We start from the raw sequence: 20970 nt of genomic DNA on the forward strand, positions 1-20970 counted from the left end.
TCATTTTTGAAATTGCATCCAAGTACTGAATTTTGGACTCCATTGTTGACTATGATGGCTACTCCATTTCTTCTAAAGGAATCTTGCCCATGGTAGTAGATATAATGGTCATCTCAGTTAAATTCACCCATTCCAGCCCATTTTAGTTTGCTGATTCTTAAAATGTCTACATTCACTCTTGTCATCTGCTGTTTAACCACTTTCAATTTGACTTGATTCAAGGACCTAACATTTCAGGTTCCTATGCAATATTGCTCTTTACAGCATTGGACTTTACTTCCATCACCAGTCACTTCCATAACTGGGTGTTGTTATTGCTTTGGCTCCATCTCTTCATTCTTTCTGGAGTTATATCTCCACTGATCTCTAGTAGCATATTGGGCATGTACTGACCTAAATCGACGTAAGTCGACCAAAATTGAACTAAGATTATTAAAATAGATACTCATGGCTCTTCATTACTTCCTCGAATTGAGCCACTTTACAGCCCCAGAAACCATTCAATGAAGGGGAGTTTTGGTCTTCTAAAGAAGGACTTGCAACTATAGCCAGAATTTTTATTTGTAATATTTACCCCACCCTCCCAAGAGGAACACAAAAATTTTATCAAGGTAAATACACTTGGGAAAAGGAAATAATCGTAATTTTCTAAAACTACTGGACACTTTATTTGGGGGGCTGCAAGAACTCCGGGAGTTGGTGATGGACAGGGAGGCCTGGCGTGCTGTGATTCACGGGGTCGCGAAGAGTCGGACATGACTGAGCGACTGAACTGAACTGAACTGAACTGAAAATCACTGCAGATGGAGACTGAAGCCTTGAAGTTAAATAATGCTTGTTCCTTGGAAGAAAAGCTATGACCAACCTAAACAGCATTCTAAAAAGCAAAGACATTACTTTGGCAACTAATGTCCATCTTGTCAAAGCTATGGTTTTTCCTTCAGTCAAGTATGGATATGAGAGTTGGACTATAAAGAAACTTGACTGAAAAATTGATGCTTTTGAACTGTGGTGTTGGAGAAGTCTCTGAGAGTCCCTTTGACTGCAAGCAAATCCCACCAGTCCATCCTAAAGGAAATCAGCCCTGACTATTCATTGGAAGCTGAAGCTGAAATTCCAGTACTTTGGTCATCTTGTGTGAAGAGCTGACTCATTGGAAAAGATCCTGATGGTGGGAAAGTTTGAAAGCAGGAGGAGAAGGGGACAACATAGGATGACTTGGTTGGATGGCATCACTGACTCCATGGGCATGAGTTTGAGTAAGCTCTGGGAATTGGTGATGGACAGGGGAGCCTGGTGTGCTTCAGTCCATGAAGTAGCAAAGAGTTGGACACAACTGATCCACTGAACTGAACTGAACAGTGGTTGTGAAATCACATTGATTCCAGGAGAACCAAATTTTCACTGTGGCCATCCAGTCAAAGTAAGACCTTATGGGGGTCAACTTATCAACATAAATTTAGCTCAGATTCACCTCATAGTGAGTCCAGGGAGTTCCTGAGCTCATTCTATAGCTATTTTCCAAGTTCCAGAATGTATAATTAGAATAGTTATTCTTAGCAGTTGGTAGCACCCCAACATAGGTTCCCTAAACTGTAGAGTGAGTGGTGTCATGGTGAGAAAGTCCAAATGGAAACAATTAAAACTGACCATTTCTGAGAAATTTTTACAGTAGTACTACATTCCTGGAGGTACAGAAATGGATGCTCTCAGAGTGCATACATGTGTGCTGAGTCGCTTCATTTGTATCCTACTCTTTGAGACCCTCCTGAACTCGACAGGAGGCCTGACAACCCTGTTACAACTCGAGAGAAAAGTGGAGTTCCATGCCTCAAAATGAGACGAGGCCTGACTCCCCTGTTGAAACTCGATAGGAACCCTGAGATGCCTGTCACAACTGGAGAGGAAGCCTGAGTTTCCCGCCTCAACCCGAGATGAGGCCCTACTCACCTGCAACAACTCGAGAGGAATCCCAAGGTACCCCTCGCATCTTGAAAGGAGGCCTGACTTCCCTGAGGCAACATGAGAGGTTCTCTGAGGTCCGTGTCACAACTGGAGAGGAACCCAAAGCTTCCTGAAGCAACTCAAGAAACACCACGAGATTCCCCCCTCAATGAGAGATGAGATCCGATTCCTCTGCAGTGATTCGAAAAAAATCCCGCGCTTCCCCTTACAACTTGAAATGAGACTTGACTTCCCTGAGGCAACACGAGAGGTTCCCTAGGAGCCCTGTCACAACTCAAGAGGAACCATAAGCTTCCCGCCTCAACTTGAGAAAAACCATGAGATTCCCCCCTCAATGCGAGATGAAGCCTTTTTCCCCAGCTGCACCTTGAGAGCAATCCCGAGTTCCCTCTTGAAACTCAAAATGAGTTTGACTCCCTTTATGCATCTCAAGAGGTTTCATGAGATAAATGTCGCAACTCGAGAGGAAACCCGAATTTCCCACCACAACTCGAGAAGAGACCCATGTTACCCAACTCATCTGGAGATGAGTGTCGATTCCCCTGCTTCAACTCGAGAGGAATAGCGACTTCTCCCTTGAACTTCAGGAGGCGGTCTGTCTCACCTATTGAAACTCGAGGGGAACCCCGTGGTTTGTGCTACAATTACAGAACACTGGATTCCCCCTGAAATCGAGATAAGGCCTGATTCCCCTGCACTGACTCGAATGGAACAATGAGTATCACCTTACAACATGAAAGAAGGTCTGACTTCCCTGTTGCACCTCTATATAAAAAGCCCAAATACCCCGCCTGAACTCGACAGGAGGCCTCAAACCCCTTTAAAAACTTGAGAGAAAAGCGAAGTTCCATACCTCAACACGAGACGAGGACTGACTCCCCTGTTTAAAATAGATAGGAACCTCGAGATCCCTGTTGCAACTGGAAAGGAAACATGAGTTTCCTGCCTCAACTCAACATGAGGCCCTGTTCCCCTGCAGCGCCTTGAGAGGAATCCTGAGGTGCCCATCACAACTGGAAAGGAGATTTGACTTCCCTGAGACACCATGAGAGGTTCCCTGAGGTGCTAATCACAACTTGAAATGAACCCCAATATTCCCCCCACAACACGAGATGAGGCCCGATTCCCCTGCAGTGACTCAAGAGCAATCCCGAACTCCCCCTCACAAATCAAATGGAGATCTGACTCCCCTGAGGCAACACAAGAGGTTCCCTGAGGTCTCCGTCACAACTCGAGAGGAACCCTGAACTTGCCCCGCAACTCGAGAGGAACCCCAAGTTCCCCGCCATGGCTTGAGTGGAACCCTGTGTTCCACACTGTAACTTGAAATTAACCCTGAGACCCCGCCACAACCCCAGAGGAGCTCTGAGTTACCTGCTGCAACTCGACAGAAACCCTGAGTCTCCCGCGGCTACTCGAAAGGAATCCTGCATTCCCAGCCGCAACTCAAGTGGACCCCAAGTCCACTATTTCAACTCAAGAGGAGCCCCGAGTTTCCTGCCACAACTGGAGAGGAAGCCCATATTCCCAGCCACAATTCGAGAGGAGGCCCAACTCCCCTACTGCAACTCGAGAGGAACACCGAGTTCCAGATCGCAACTGGAGATGAGTCCCAAGCCCGCTGATGTAACTTGAGAGGAGTCCCAGTGTCCCCAACGAAACTCAAGGGGAACTGTGAGAATCTGCCCTAATTCAAGAGGAGCCTTATTCCACATCATGTGGGGAGCCCCCAGCAACAAGTCAGAGACACTCCCCCGCCAGAGCTGGAGAGGACCCCCTCACCACAACTGTAAGCTCGCAAAAATGGGCGTCTCAAGCTGTAAGGAAATAACCCAGACACCAAGGGAAAGTAACAGTCTTTATTGGCAGTGCGCTCCCGGGCAGAACCCACTGACCACAAGAATGGCCACGAGGAGTTCTGCCCTGAACAAAGGCAGAGTGCGGTTCTTATGTCTTCGGGGCAGGAAGTGACATCATATAACCTGAACAGGCCTAAATAAGGCAAAGCTCAGGAATGTGAGATTGTGAATGGTCAGCTAGTCGAGGTGGCAAAACCAGGTTGGTCGCTCTGGAGGTCATGAAGGAGGGTAGATCTCGGCAGAGGGTTATTACGTCAGAGATTCCTCAGTGGTTTGGTGGGACTTTTTACTTCCGGCAGGAGATGAAAAAGGGAAGAAGGAGCCAAGATGGCCACCAGGAAGGGGAAGCCAAGAAGACCACCAGGGTCCGACCTTACAACAACTAGAGAGGAGGCCCCAGGACATCTCACCTAAAAAGGAACTGCTGTGCCACAAACAGAGATGACCCACTGAAGTAATTCAAGAGGATCTCTCACAATCACGGAGGAGGAATCACATGAAAGCCTAATGAAGAGAACCCAGTGTCAAAACTACAGAGGACTCCCCACCCACGGAGATAATCCACCACAACTCACTCAAGAGGAGCTATGAATCCCCTACCTCAACTCAAGTGGAGCCTTCCATGGCAACTCGAAACGAACTCTGAATTCCAAGCTGTAATCGAGAGGAACACTAAGTACCTGCTACAGATTGAGTGGAGCCCCGAGTCCATTGCTGCAAATCGAGAGGTGGCACCAAAAGAATTCGAGAGGAGCTCTGATTCCCCTGCCTCAACTCAAGAGGAGCTCTCATGGCAAATCAACATAAGACCTCAGCACAACTAGAGACGAGCATCATACCACCACAAGAGAGGAACCCATGCACACATTACTACAAGAGAGGATAACCCACAGCATAGTTATAGATGTGCAGCTCACCACAGTTAGAGAGGAGCCCACACACCACATCTGGAGAACAGCCCCACCACACAATGCAACTATTGCAGAAAACCTCTGTCCAATGCAACTAGAGGGGAGACCTCCACCACAACAGAGACTTGACCACCCACAAATAGAGAATTACCCAACTGTAACAAGAGACGAGCCTTCTGGATAAAACTAGATTGGAAACTCCACCACAACTAGAGAGCAGCTCCTTCAGTTCAGTTGCTCAGTTGTGTCCGACTCTTTGTGACCCCATGAATCAGAGCACGCGAGGCCTCCCTGTCCATCACCAACTCCCGGAGTTCACTCAAACTCACCTCTATCGAGTCAGTAATACCATCCAGCCATCTGTGTGTTAAATGCAGAGATAATGCTCCCACCTCACTCAACATGGGGGAGCTCAATGAATGGTTTTGCTGCCCACACTAAGGAACAGTTCAGATGCTCACCTAGGTGTGTGAATAAATAAAGTTCAGATGAATCCATGTTAAATGTTACAGTGTAGAGGTATTGCCTTTTATTATTTACTTTGTGGTTCCAGTAACTATTTGCTCCAGGAAAAACATAATTTTGAATAATGAACATTGGGTTTATGATTAGCCATAACTTTTCTGAAATTTACGGTTTCTCTGATGGCTCCATGTGGCTTCTGAAGTGAGTAAATAATGAGCACACCAAGAACAACTTTGACCCTTATTTTAGTAAACAGGAAAAGCTGGTGAAACAAAACAAAACTAAAACAGAACTTTGCATCTCCTGGAAGTTGACTTAAGGGCAGACATAAATGAGGATAGAATCTGAAAAGTCAGCTACATCTATGAAAAACAGGGAGATCTGGAGCCATGCCCTCTTTTCCCTGACACACTCCCTCTCTCCTGCTGAAAACTCAGGTTGACAAGGATTCATTCCAGTTGGGTGTGACTAGGAGGATGGGGATCCTTCTTCTTCCATCTCCAGGCAGGAGACTAGAAGGCATTTTCCTGCACCCCCAGCACCACGATGAAGGGCACAATTCAAGGGTAAGGTTAAAGGTTCCATCTTGTGTCTGTCTCCTTGGAAGCAGGAAATAAATATCTCCTGTGAAAGATACACTTTGGGAGCTGAGGCCAGAGGGTTGAGGGCTCTAGTCATACTGGCTCCTGCAGGTCAATTCGTTCTGGGAACCTTCTGTCATGACTGCTGAGATGTCATTAGCTTTGTGATAACTGAAGCCAACTCTTCTCTCTGCCTATTTCTGAGAAAAGCTGAGTCTGAGCCTCAAGATTCTCTACATTTCTTCACACATAGACTGACCCACACTCTCCCATCCTGCCAGATTCTTTGTACAAATCAGTTCACTCCAGTTCAGTCATTCAGTAGTGTCCGACTCTTTGAGACCCCATGAATCACAGCACACCAGGACTTCCTGTCCATCACCAACTCCCAGAGTTCACTCAAACTCATGTCCATCGAGTCAGTGATGCCATCCAGCCATCTCATCCTCTGTCATCCCCTTCTCCTCCTGCTCCCAATACCTCCCAGCATCAGACTCTTTTCCAGTAAGTCAACTCGTCGCATGAGGTGGCCAAAGTATTGGAGTTTCAGCTTTAGCATCAGTCCTTCCAATGAACACCCAGGACTGATCTCCTTTAGAATGGACTGGTTGGATCTCCTTGCAGTCCAAAGGACTCTCAAGAGTCTTCTCCAACACCACATTTCAAAAGCATCAATTCTTCGGCGATCAGCTTTCTTCACAGTCCAACTCTCACATCCATACACGACCACGGGAAAAACCATAGCCTTGACTAGAAGGACCTTGGTTGGCAAAGTAATGTCTCTGCTTTTTAATATGCTATCTAGGTTGGTCATAACTTTCCTTCCAAGGAGTAAACGTCTTTCAATTTCATGGCTTCAATCAGCATCCACAGTGATTTTTGAGCCCCCAAAAATAAAGTCTGACACTGTTTCCACTGTTTCCCCATCTATTTCCCATGGAGTGATGGGACCAGATGCCATGATCTTTGTTTTCTGAATGTTGAGCTTCAAGTCAACCTTTTCACTCTCCTCTTTCACTTTCATCAGGAGGCTTTTTAGTTCCTCTTCACTTTCTGCCTAAGGGTGGTGTCATCTGCATATCTGAGGTTACTGATATTTCTTTTTTGGGATCAGAGCTCACATTTAGTTTTTATATTTTTACATTATGATTTTTCTTTTTCTTTTTTTTCTCTTTGGTCTGTTTATTTTTTTTCCCAGAGAATGTGTTATTGTTGTTTTACTTTACATTATTGTATTGGTTTTGCCATACATTGACAGGAATCTGCCCCACGTGAAACTGCCCCGCGTGTACATATGTTCCCCATCTTGAACCACCCTCCCACCTCCCTCCCCATCCCATCCCTCTGGTTCATCCCAGTACACTAGCCCCGAGCATCTTGTATCATGCATCAAACTAGGACAGGCAATTCATTTCACATATGATAATATACAGGTTTCAATGCCATTCTCCCAAATAATCCCACCCTCGTCCTCTCCCACAGAGTCCAAAAGACTGTTCTATACATGTTCTTATGCTGTCTCGTGCCGGGAGCCAGCGAGGGAAATCCTACCCGTGGCAAAGGTCAACTGGGGAAGAGGCCTGACGGGCAAAGGCTAATCAGGACTCGAGGAGCCCCCTGGACTTACCTGAGCATCTACCCCAAAGAAAACCGGAATCTGACTGATTTACTATCTTACGCCTCTTACCAAGTCCTCTAATACTTACGGGGGTTTCCCCCCAACCACCTTTCTCTGAAAACATTAATTCAGAGCTGTAGTTTAAAAGTTCTCCTCGGCTTAATAGGAGTATTCCAATCCAAGCCCCTCTGATAACTTTCTAACTTGCATGACAAGTTTGTCCGGGCTCTTACAACTATGAGTGTGACTGTTTATAGCCTCCCAGCCATGCAAGGACAGAAAGCCTAATATTCTAAAATACAGGAATCTGTTGAAGAAGTTAAAATCATTAGAATAGTACTAGAAAAGATTTCATTGTTGAATCAATGCTTGCTGCAGTTTCCTCTATTGTATCCTTGGAAATATATTAATCACATATAGAGAATATAAGTAGTAGCCTTTGATTTAACCACATCAGATCTTAAGTTAATAAATTCCTTTCTTGTAGCTCACTACACCTGTACCTTATAGGAATGTAACCTTGTCATGTGTATAGCACCTGACTTTAGGAAAGTCACCTTAGAAGAAAAGTCTTTTACTTGCTAACTAACCTATTGTCAGGAGAGAGGGCCATAAAACTGTTAGCAGGCCCCCTGGCCAGAAGATGATGTAAATCACCTAAAACTTTTATCACACAAAAATAAGCCCTGATCCTGATAAGGGTCAAGACTGCTGACCCCACGTGATTTTGGTGTGAATCTATACCTCCCTTTCTCTGTTTCTTATGCGCATAACTTAGGGTATAAAAGCAGCACTGGAAAATAAAGTTTTGGGCCTTGCTCACTGAAGCTTGGTCTCCCCGTGTCGTTCTTTCTCTTTTTCCATCCTTTTCTCTATTCTCCTTTTTCTGGTTGAGATCCTTGGAGCACTGGGCCCTCTGAGTTTACTTATCTGCCTGGGCTTCTAAGACCCACTCGAGGGGGTGCCCTGGTGGGGTGCCTCAAGTGATTCGAGAGGGCGCCTGCGGCCTACGTAAACAGAGCAAGCCCCGTGCTGGGGTTTTATTGGTTTCCAGCGTAAACCAAGGAATCATCAGCCCCTGTCTGTCTCTCTCTTTCTCTCTCTCTCTCTGACGCCGACGCCGTTCATCCCGAGGATACCCTGGGTCATATCGGGGCTGGACCCCGATAGTCTCGTATACAGGGTTACCATTATCATCTTTCTAAATTCTGTACATGTGTGTTAATATACTGTATTGGTGTTTTTCTTTCTGGCTTACTTCACTCTGTATAATAGACTCCAGTTTCATCCACCTCATTAGAACTGATTCAAATGTATTCTTTTTAATTGCTGAGTAATACTCCATTATGTAAATATACCAGAGCTTTCTTATCCATTTGTCTATAGGTGGACATCTAGGTTGTTTCTATGTCCTGGCTATTATAAACAGTGCTGCGATGAACATTGGAGTACATGTGTCTCTTTCAGTTCTGGTTTCCTCGGTGTGTATGCCCAGGAGTGCAATTTCTGGGTCATATGGCAGTTCTATTTCCAGTTTTTTAAGGAATCTCCACAATGTTCTCCATAGTGGTTGTACTAGTTTGCATTCCCACCAACAGGGTAAAAGGGTTCCCTTTTCTCCACACCCTCTCTAGCATTTATTGCTTGTAGACTTTTGGATAGCAGCCATTCTGACTGGCGTGAAATGGTACCTCATTGTGGTTTTCATTTGCATTTCTCGGATTATGAGTGATGTTGAGCATCTTTTCATGTGTTTGTTAGCCATCTGTATGTCTTTGGAGAAATGTCTGTTGAGTTCTTTGGCCCATTTTTTGATTGGGTCGTTTATTTTTCTGGAATTGAGCTGCAGGAGTTGCTTGTATGTTTTTGAGATTAATTCTTTGTCAGTTGCTTCATTTGCTATTGTTTTCTCCCATTCTGAAGGCTGTCTTTTCACCTTGCTTATAGTTTCCTTTGCTGTGCAGAAGCTTTTGATTTTAATTAGGTCCCATTTGTTTATTTTTGCTTTTTTTCCAATATTCTGGGAGGTGGCTCATGGAGGATCCTGCTGTAATTTATGTCGGAGAGTGTTTTGCCTATGTTCTCCTCTAGGAGTTTTACAGTTTCTGGTCTTACATTTAGATCTTTAATCCATTTTGAGTTTATTTTTGTGTATGGTGTTAGGGAGTGTTCTAGTTTCATTCTCTTACAAGTGGTTGACCAGTTTTCCCAGCACCACTTGTTAAAAAGATTGTCTTTTTTCCATTGAATATTCTTGCCTCACTTGTCAAAGATAAGGTGTCCATAGGTGCATGGATTTATCTCTGGGCTTTCTATTTTGTTCCATTGATCTATATTTCTGTCTTTATGCCAGTACCATACTGTCTTGATGACTGTGGCTTTTAATAGAGCCTGACGTCCGGCAGGTTGATTCCCCCAGTTCCATTCTTCTTTCTCAAGATTGCTTTCGCTATTCGAGGTTTTTTCTGTTTCCATACAAATTGTGAAATCATTTGTTTTAGCTCTGTGAAAAACACCATTGGCATCTTCATAGGAATTACATGGAACTTATAAATTACTTTGGGTAATATGGTCATTTTCACAATATTTATTCTTCCAATCCATGAACACGGTATACTTCTCCATCTATAATTGTCCTCTCTGATTCCTTTCACTAGTGTTTTATAGTTTTCTATATATAGGTCTTTTGTTTATTTAAATAGATATATTCCTAAGTATTCTTTTCATTACAATGGTGAATGGAATTGTTTCCTTAATTTCTCTATTTTCTCATTATTAAACTGTTGGAATGCAAGGGATTTCTGTGTGTTGATTTTATATCCTGCAACTTTACTGTACTCATTGATTAGCTCTAGTAATTTTCTGGTAGAGTCTTTAGGGTTTTCTGTGTAGAGGATCATGTCATCTGCAAATAGTGAGAGTTTTACTTCTTCTTTTCCGATTAGGATTCCTTTCATGTCTTTTTCTGCTCTTATTACTGTGGCCAAAACTTCCAGAACTATGTTGAATAGTAGTGGTGAGAGTGGGCACCCTTGTCTTGTTCCTGACTTTAGGGCAAATATTTTCAATTTTTCACCATTGAGTATAATGTTTGTTCTGGGTTTATCATATATAGCTTTTATTATGTTGAGGAGTGTTCATTCTATTCCTGTCTTCTGAAGGGTTTTGATCATAAATTGATGTTGAATTTTGTCAAAGGCTTTCTCTGCATCTATTGAGATAATCATATGGTTTTTATTTTTCAGTTTGTTCATGTGGTGTATTACATTGATTGATTTGCAGATATTGAAGAATACTTGCATCCCTGGGATAAAGCCCACTTGGTCATGATATATGATCTTTTTAATGTGTTGTTGGATTCTGATTGCTAGAATTTTGTTAAGGATTTTTGCATCTATGTTCATCAGTGATATTGATCTGTAGTTCTCTTTTTTGTGGTATCTTTGTCATGTTTTGGTATTAGGGTGATGGTGGCCTCATAGAATGAGTTTGGAAGTTTACCTTCCTCTGCAATTTTCTGGAAGAGTTTGAGTAGGATAGGTGTTAGCTCTTCTCTAAATTTTTGGTAGAATTCAGCTGTGAAGCCATCTGGACCTGGGCTTTTGTTTGCTGGAAGATTTCTGATTACAACTTCAATTTCCATGCTTGTGATGTGTCTGTTCAGATTTTCTATTTCTTTCTGGTTCAGTTTTGGAAAGTTGTACTTTTATAAGAATTTGTCAATTTCTTCCAAGTTGTCCATTTTATTGTTATTTAATTGCTGATAGTAGTCTCTTATGATCCTTTGTATTTCTGTGTTGTCTGTTGTGATCTATCCCTTTACATTTCTAACTTTATTGATTTGGTTTTTCTCCCTGTTTCTTGATGAGTCTGGCTACTGGCTTGTCAATTTTATTTATCCTCTTAAAGAGCCAGCTTTTGGCTTTTTTATTTTTGCTATGGTCTCTTTTGTTTCTTTTGCATTTATTTCTGCCCTAATTTTTAAGATTACTTTCCTTCTACTAATCCTGGGGTTCTTCATTTTTTCCTTTTCTAGTTGCTTTAAGTGTAGAGTTAGGTTATTTATTTGACTTTTTGCTTGTTTCTTGAGGTATGCCTGTATTGCTATAAACCTTCCCCTTAGCACTGCTTTTACAGTGTCCCAGAGGTTTTGGGTTGTTGGTTTTCATTTTCATTCATTTCTATGCGTATCTTGATTTCTTTTTTGGTTTGTTCAATGATTTGTTCATTATTCAGCAGCGTGCTGTTCAGCCTCCATATGTTGGCATTTTTAATAGTTTTTCTCCTGTAATTGAGATCTAGTCTTACTGAATTGTGGTCAGAAAAGATGCTTGGAATGATTTCATTTTTTTTTTTAATTTACCAAGCCTAGATTTATGGCCCACTATGTGCTCTATCCTGGAGAAGGTTCCATGTGCACCTGAGAAGAAGGTGAAATTCATTGTTTGTGGGTGAAATGTCCTATAGATATCTATTAGGTCTTACTGGTCTATTGTATCATTTAACATTTGTGTTTCCTTGTTAATTTTCTGTTTAGTTGATCTATCCAGAGGTGGGAGTGGGGTATTAAAGTCTCCCACTATTATTGTGTTATTGTTAATTTCCCCTTTCATACTTGTTAGCATTTGTCTTACAAATTGCGGTGCTCCTATGTTCGGTGCATATATATTTATAATCGTATATCTTCTTCTTGGGTTGATCCTTTGATCATTATATAGTGTCCTTCTTTGTCTCTTTTCACAGCCTTTGTTTTAAAGTCTATTTTATCTGATATGAGTATTGCTACTCCTGCTTTCTTTTGGTCTCTATTTGCGTGGAATATCTTTTTCCAGCCTTTCACTTTCAATCTGTATGTGTCCCGCATTTTGAGATGGGTCTCTTGTAGACAACATATATGGGGGTCTTATTTTTGTATCCATTCAGCCAGTCTTTGTCTTTTGGTTGGGGGCATTCAACCCATTTACATTTAATGTAATTATTGATAAGCATGATCCTGTTGCCATTCACTTTATTGTTTTGGGTTCTAGTTTATACACTCTTTCTCTGTTTCCTGTCTAGACAAGTTCCTTTAGCATTTGTTGGATAGCTGGTTTGGTGATGCTTATTTCTCTCAGCTTTTGCTTGTCTCTAAAGCTTTTGATTTCTCCTTCATTTTTGAATGAGATCCTTGCTAGGTACAGTAATCTGGGCTGTAGGTTATTTTCTTTCAAAACTTTAAGTATGCCCTGCCATTCCCTCCTGGCCTGAAGAATTTCTGTTGAGAGATCAGCTGTTATCTTTATGGGAATCCCCTTGTATGTTATTTGTTGCTTTCCCCTTGCTGCTTTTAATATTTGTTCTTTGTGTTTGATCTTTGTTAATTTGATTATTATGTCTCTTGGAGTATTTCGCCTTGGGTTTATCCTGTTAGTGACTCTCTGGGTTTCTTGGACTTCGGTGATTATTTCCTTCACCATTTTAGGGAAGTTTTCAACTATTATCTCCTCAAATATTCTCTCATGGTCTTTCTTTTTGTCTTCTTCTTCTGGGACTCCTATGATTCAGATATTGGGGCATTTGACATTGTCCCAGATGTCTCTGAGATTGTCCTCATTTCTTTTAATTCGTTTTTCTTTTTTCCTCTCTGCTTCATTTATTTCTACCATTCTATCTTCTAACTCACTTATTCTATCTTCTGTCTCTGTTATTCTACTGTTGATTCCATCCAGAGTGTTTTTGATCTCATCTATTGCATTATTCATTGTATATTGACTCTTTTTTTATTTCTTCTAGACCCTTGTTAAATCTTTCTTGCATTTTCTCAATCCTTGTCTCCAGGTTATTTATCTGTAACTCCAACCTGTTTTCAAAACTTTGGATCAATTTCACTATCATTATTTGGAATTCTTTATCAAATAGCTTCCCTAGCTCTTCCTCTTTTGTTTGAGTTGGTAGGCATTTATCCTGTTTCTTTATTTTCTTAGTATTTCTCTGCCTCTTCATCCTGTTTATATTGCTGTGTTTGGGGTGGCCTTTCCGTCTTCTGGCAGCTTGTGGAGTTCTCTTTATTGTGGAGTTTACTCACTGTGGGTGGGGTTGGATGGGTGGCTTGTCAAGTTTCCCTGGTTATGGAAGCTTGTGTCGGTATTCTGGTGGGTGGAGTTGAATTTCTTCTCTCTGGAGTGCAATGAAGTGTCCAGCAATGTGTTATGAGGTGTCAGTCGGTTTGGAGTGACTTTGGGCAGCCTGTATATTGAAGCTCAGAGCTATTTTCCTGTGTTTCTGGAGAATTTGCGTGGTATATCTTCCTCTGGAACTTGTTGGCCCTTGGGTGGTGAGTGTTTTCAGTGTAGGTATGGAGGCGTTTGATGAGCTCCTATCGATTAATGTTCCCTGGAGTTAAGAATTCTCTGGTGTTCTCAGTATTTGGACTTAAGCCTCTTGCCTCTGGTTTTCAGTCTTATTCTTGCAGTAACCTCTAGACTTCTCTATCTGTCATTTCCAAGGTGCTTCCCTCCTGTTTTAGCTTCTGTTTGCTGGTCTCTTCAGTATCTATTTTCTGCCCTGACACAACGGGGTGGTTGTGGACACTTTTTAAGCCTCACTTGTTCTGTCCTGTTCTGGGAAGGGAGGAAAGCTGCAGACAAATATCTCTGGCATCTGTGGGGAGTGTTCGCAGTGTTTCAGCCCCACTGGGTTTGTCTCCACTCACGGCGTGTGTGCTGTCCCAGTGTACACTGCATAGGCTTTAGGTTGCTCTGCCGGGAACTGTCTGAGGCTGGCGCTGGGTTGCAAGCATATCCCAGGTCTAAGCCACTCAGGTTCAGGTACTCTGGTACTCCACAAAGGCGCAGACTTGGTTGGGCCTGCGTTTTGTGCCCGTCCCCGGTCTGAGCAGCTCAGGTAACCAGTTGTTTGGTGAGCACAGTCGTTGTGACTTATTGCCTCCCCTGGTCCCTCCTGTTTGGTTTACTGGGTGTACAGCAGGCACACCTTCTCAGGTGGATGTTGACTGGCCAGAAACGCAAGAAGTCTTGGTTAGCAAGGAAGCTTTCCTGCAGTTTGGTATCGGATGCCTTTCTGGGGCCGTGATTGCCCCCTCCCTGCTCTGGCTGCTCTCCCCTGCCTATCTCGGCAGGGGATGGGCCGTCCACAGCCGCCTAGCTCTGCTCAGTCCTTTGTTCTGTGAACGGGGCTGGTGGAGTCTTAGGTTAGGGCCTTTTGTCTTTTTGCGGGGTAGTTATCCCACAGTCTGCTTTGCTATCCCCAGTTAGTTCTCTCAGATTGCCCTAGTGGCATTCAGGTCCAGTCCTTTCTCTAAGCAGTGTGGCTGGCTCCTCCCTGACCAGCCCCCGGTTGCTAATGGCAGATGTGGCCATCTGTGCTGCTTCTCTGTTGGGAGTTACTGTTTGGCATGTAATCTGTGGGTTTTAATTATTTCTTTCTTTTTCCTCCCAGTTATGTGGCCCTTTGAGGTTCCAAGGCTGGCCACAGATTCGCCAGTGAGAGTGTTTCCTGGTGTTTGAAAACTTCTCTCTTATTTAAGTCTCCCTTCCCAGGATGGAGCTCCGTCGCTACCTTTCTTGTCTCTCTTTTTATCTTTTATGTTTTTTCCTACCTCCTTTTGAAGACAATGGGCTGCTTTTCTGGGTGCCTAATGTCCTCTGCTGGCATTTAGAAGTTGTTTTGTGGAATTTACTCAGTGTTCAAATGTTCTTTGGATGATTTTGTGGGGGAGAAAGTGATCTCCCCATCCTATTCCTCCACCATCTTGTTCCTTCTCCTCCGGTTATTGATATTTCTCCCAGCAATCTTGATTCCAGCTTGTGCTTTTTCCAGCCCAGTGTTTCTTATGATGTACTCTGCATATAAGCTAAATAAGCAGAGTGACAATATGCAGCCTTGACATACTCCTTTCCCTATTTGGAACCAGTCTGTTATTCCATGTCCAGTTATAACTGTTGCTTCCTGACCTGCATACAGGTTTCTCAAGAGGCAGGTCAGGTGGTCTGGTATTCTCATCTCTTTCAGAATGTTCCACAGTTTATTGTGATCCACACAGTCAAATGCTTTGGCATAGTCAATAAAGCAGAAATAGATGTTTTTCTGAAACTCTCTTGCATTTTTGATAATCCAGTGGATGTTGGGAACTTGATTTCTGTTTCCTCTGCCTTTTCTAAAACCAGTTTGAACATCTGGAAGTTCACGGTTCACATATTGCTGAAGCCTGGCTTGGAGAATTTTGAGCATGACTTTACTAACATGTGAGATGAGTGCAATTGTGCACTAGTTTGAGAATTCTTTGGCGTTGCCTTTCTTTTGGATTGGAATGAAGACTGACCTTCTCCAGTCCTGTGGCCACTGCTGAGCTTTCCAAATTTGCTGGCATATTGAGTGCAACACAGAATCATCTTTCAGGATTTGAAATAGCTCAGTTGGAATTCCATCACCTCCACTAGCTTTGTTAGTAGTGATGCTTTCTAAGGCCCACTTGACTTCACATTCCAAGATGTCTGGTTCCAGGTGAGTGATCACGCCATCGTGACTATCTTGGTCGTGAAGATCTTTTTTATACAGTTCTTCTGTGTTTTCTTGACCCTCTTCTTAATATATTCTGCTTCTGTTAGGTTCATACCATTTCTGTCCTTTATCAAGCCCATCTTTGCATGAAATGTTCCCTTGGTATATCTAACTTTCTTGAAGTGATCTCTAATCTTTCCTATTCTGTCGTTTTCCTCTATTTCTTTGCGTTGATCATTGAGGAAGGCTTTCTTATCTCTCCTTCTATCCTTTGGAACTCTGCATTCAGATGCTTATTTCTTCCCTTTTCTTCTTTGCATTTCCCTTCTCTTCTTTTCACAGCTATTTGTAAGGCATCCCAAGACAGCCATTTTTCTTTTCTGTATTTCTTTTCCATGGGGATGGTTTTGATCCCTGTCTCCTGTACAAGGTCACGAACCTCCATCCATAGTTCATCAGGCACTCTATCTATTAGATCTAGTCCCTGAAATGCATTTCTCACTTCCACTGTATAACCATAAGGGATTTGATTTAGGTCATACCTGAATGATCTAGTGGCTTTCCCTACTTTCTTCAATTTAAGTCTGACTTTTGCAATAAGGAGTCCATGATCTGAGCCACAGTCAGCTCCCAGTCTTGTTTTTGCTAACTGTACAAAGCTTCACTTCAGTATTCTTGCCTTGAGAACCCCATGAACAGTATGAAAAGGCAAAATGATAGGATAATGAAAGAGGAACTCCCCAGGTTGGTAGATGCCCAATATGCTACTGGAGATCAGTGGAGAAATAACTCCAGAAACAATGAAGGTATGGAGCCAAAGCAAAATCAATACCCAGTTGTGAATGTGGCTGGTGACAGAAGCAAGGTCCAGTGCTGTAAAGAGCAATATTGCATAGGAACCTGGAATGTTAGGTCCATGAATCAAGGCGAATTGGAAGTGGTCAAACAGGAGATGGTAAGAGTGAACGTCCACATACTAAGAATCAGTGAACTTAAATGGACTGGAATGGGTGAATTTCACTCAGATGGCCATTATATCTATTACTGTGGGCAGGAATCCCTTAGAAGAAATGGAGTAGCCATCATGGTCAACAAAAGAGTCTGAAATACAATACTTGGATGCAATCTGAAAAATGACAGAATGATCTTTGTTCATTTCCAAGGCAAACAATTCAATATCACAGTAATTCAAGCCTATGCCCCAACCAGTAATGCTGAAGAAGCTGAAGTTGAATAGTTCTATGAAGACCTATGAGACCTTTCAGAATTAACACCCTAAAAATATGTCCTTTTCATTATAGAGGACTGGAATGCAAAAGTAGGAAGTCAAGAAACACCTGGGGTAACAAGCAAATTTGGCCTTAGGGTACAGAATGAAGCAGGGCAAAGGCTAATAGTGTTCTGCCAAGAGAACGCACTGGTCATAGCAAACACCCTCTTCCAACAACACAAGAGAAGACTCTAACCATGGACATCACCAGATGGTCAACACCAAAGTCAGATTGCTTATATTCTTTGTACAAATATCTCCCCTTTTCGAGTTCTTTTTTCTTATCCAGATAATAACACCCAAACTTTTACTCATCAAACAAGCCAACAAATCTCCAGCTGGTCTCTTTCTACCTCAGCCACTTCAGAGTCACTCTCTCGGAAGTACTTCAGCTCAATGACTTATTGTTGCATCCCTTTCTTTGGCATGATGCCATTCCTGCTGAACCCTGTGTCATGTTAGCACAAAAACCTTGCTCAGATGAGCTGGATACAGTGCCCCAAAGTGGCCCGATCGTGGCACCATACCTTCAAAAATGACTGACACCCCAAATTCACCATCAACATGGTGGTCCAGAGACTGGGAATGTGCCTGTGCCTCCATAGAACCTTTGCTCAAGAGACCCAAACACCTATCATCAATCTTCTCCATGTTCTCCTGACCTTTTTTCTTCCTCTTTTCAACTGATATCTTTTAGATTGTTCATGGAGAGATTAGAGCATCCAGCAAGAGCAGAATCATTTCCCCAACACATGAGAAAAGAACAGACACCGGTCTGCACCCACTTTATCCTCCTCTGCCTGCCCGGCCCATCATGGCAACAAAAGGTTTCCCTCCTCCTGTCACAAGAAAACTCCAGGTAAAGGACTTAGATGTAAAGGAAACCAAAATATTGTCTTGAGCTACAAACACTTCGGGACTTCCCATGTAGCTCAGTTGGCAAAATATCTGCCTGCAATACAGGATACCCAGGTTTGATCCCTGGGTCAGGAAGATTCCCTGGAAAAAGGGGTGGCTACCCACCGCAGTGTTCTTGCCTGGAGAATCCCATAAACAGAGAAGCCTGGCAGGCTACAGTCCATGAAGTCACAAAGAGTCAGACACGACTGAGTGACTAACATATACACACAGACACTTTAAAAACAGCGAAAACAAAGCAATCCCGTCAATATAGCAAGTGCAAGAAGGGTTTGCTGAGCATTCCCCTATTTCTTTCTGGAAGCAGAAGAGAACAACTCCACCTCCATTGAATATGTCCTTTATCCACTGGAAGGAGAATGACATTGTGATTGTCAAGGGCAAAGAGTTGAGAAAAAGAGAATTATGTAAAAACAGACCTTATTGACATTAATCTTCATCCTCCTTAGCCTCCCCACATGATGTATTTCCTTTTTCACAATCATCCCTCTTTGTCCAACCCAACAGAAAAGCATTCAGGTTTTGGAGCTTCACTGAACCTTTCATCATTTCCTTAGCAGGGTGCCCTGGGCCATGTAAAACTCATGGGAAACAAATGTGGATGCTTCTCTCCTGTGCATCCATCTCGTATCCACTTGGTTCTCAAATCAACACTCAGAGGGTGGAAGTGTGGTTTTGTCTTGGTGATATCTTTCTTGCTGGCATCATTGAATTCTTCCTCGTTCCTTGGCTTAATTTCTCAGTATGCAGACATGCTGTCAGCTACCATCTTCAGAAATTCCAAAAATGAAACACATTCTTACCATTTGATCCAGCCCTCAAACTCCTTAGTATCAGTGGAACAAAATGAGTCAAATTCTTACAGCTAATCCTTACAGAAATCTCTATAGGACATTTATGGCAGCTTTATTCATAACTGGCAGAATTTGAAAGCAACCAAGATGTCCTTTGGGAGGTGAATGGACACATAGACTTGGCTCCATCCATTCAACAGGATGTTCTTCAGTGCTGAAAAGACATGAGAGATATGGAGTCATCAGGAGACAAGCAGCGGGGCCTTCAGTTCCTATTACTTATTGGAAGAAGCGAATCTGGAAAAGTGGCAAAGCTCAGGATACCAACTACCTAGGACATTCCCCAAAAGGCAAACCATGAAAAGAGTGAAAAGATCACTGCATAGCCAGGAGTTTGTGGCAGGGTTCAGGGGTTGGAGAGTGATAAGTTGGTAAAGCACAGAGAATTTTTAAGACAGGAAATTATACAGTGTGATGCATTCATGGTGAGATAAATTTGTCAAAACCCATAGAAAGTACAACACCAGGAATGATGCCTAATATAGATGCTGGACTCTTGTGACCATGATGTGTTCGTGTAGATTCATCCCTAGTAATTGACACACAGAATATTGATAGGATAGGTGAGGAGCAGGAGGCTTTGGGAGGGTGGGGATGGGAGGATGGGCATGGGAATAACAGAGGCAGGGGACTTACGGTACCTCCCTGTATTCTGCTTAATTTTGCTGTGAACTCAAAATTTCTTTAAAAAAAAAAAAGAATAAAACCTATCTAAACAAACAGTGTCACACATTATTTTGGGGGGCTCCACAATCACTGCAGATGCTGATCGCAGCCATGAAATTGAAAGACGCTTACTCCTTGGAAGGAAAGTTATGACCAACCTAGACAGCATATTAAAAATCAGAGACATTACTTTGCCAACCAAGGTCCGTCTAGTCAAGGCTATGGTTTTTTCAGTGGTCATGTATGGATGTGAGAGTTGGACTGTGAAGAAAGCTGATCGCCGAAGAATTGATGCTTTTGAACTGTGTGTTGGAGAAGACTCTTGAGAGTCCCTTGGGCTGCAAGTAGATCCAACCAGTCCATTCTAAATGCGATCAATCCTGGGTGTTCATTGGAAGGACTGATGCTAAAGCTGAAGCTCCAATACTTTGTCCACCTCATGCGAAGTTTGACTCACTGGAAAAGACTCTGATGCTGGGAGGGATTAGGAGCAGAAGAAGGGGATGACAGAGAATGAGGTGGCTGGATGGCATCACCGACTCAATGGAGGTGAGTTTGTGTGAATTCTGGGAGTTGGTGATGGACAGGGAGGCCTGGTGTGCTGTGATTCATGGGGTTGCAAAGAGTTGGACACAACTGAACGACTGAACTTAACTGAACTGAAACAAACAAACAAACATTCCAGTAGTATGCTACAGCTGTTCCTCTTCAGTACCTCAATTTGTCTGATCCACTTGACAGTCAAACTTCAGAAGATATTGTCCTTTCAGCCTATACCCCTTCCAAGTTTCATGTGACACCTGCTATTTTATCTCACTACACTCTTATTTTTTTAAGATACCATTTTTAAAATTTATTTATTTATTTAATTTTTGGCTTGCAGGATCCAGTTCCTCAAACAGGGATTGAAGCCAGGCCCTCTCAGTGAAAGCAAGTCCTAACCACTGGAGCACCAGAAAATTCCCTTCTTATCCTTTGTGAAAAAATTGATGTATCAATGACAGACAATATTTTATTGGGTTGACCAAAATTTTCCATTTGTTTTTAAGTAAAAAATAAAAGACACAATTTTCATTTTCACCAAGAACTTTTATTCATCGTTTTGTTCCACTATCTTTTGCCATTTTTCAGGCAACTGCATAATTCTGTCTTCCCAAAACTTTTTTTTATCTTTTTGCACAAAGGACTATTCCAGGTGTCCTTTGCAGTCTTCCATGAAATTGAAATTTTTTTCCATTAAGAGAATTTTGTAATGACCAAAATAAATGGAAATCTGAAGGTGTAATGTCTGCTGAATATGGCAGATGAATCAGAACGCTCAGACAAGCTGTAATAGTTTTTGCTGATCATCAAAGAAACATACG

This window comes from Moschus berezovskii, chromosome 18 (assembly GCF_049115385.1).
Source record: "Moschus berezovskii isolate FMDL1 chromosome 18, NW_MosBer_1.0, whole genome shotgun sequence".
NCBI lineage: Eukaryota > Metazoa > Chordata > Mammalia > Artiodactyla > Moschidae > Moschus > Moschus berezovskii.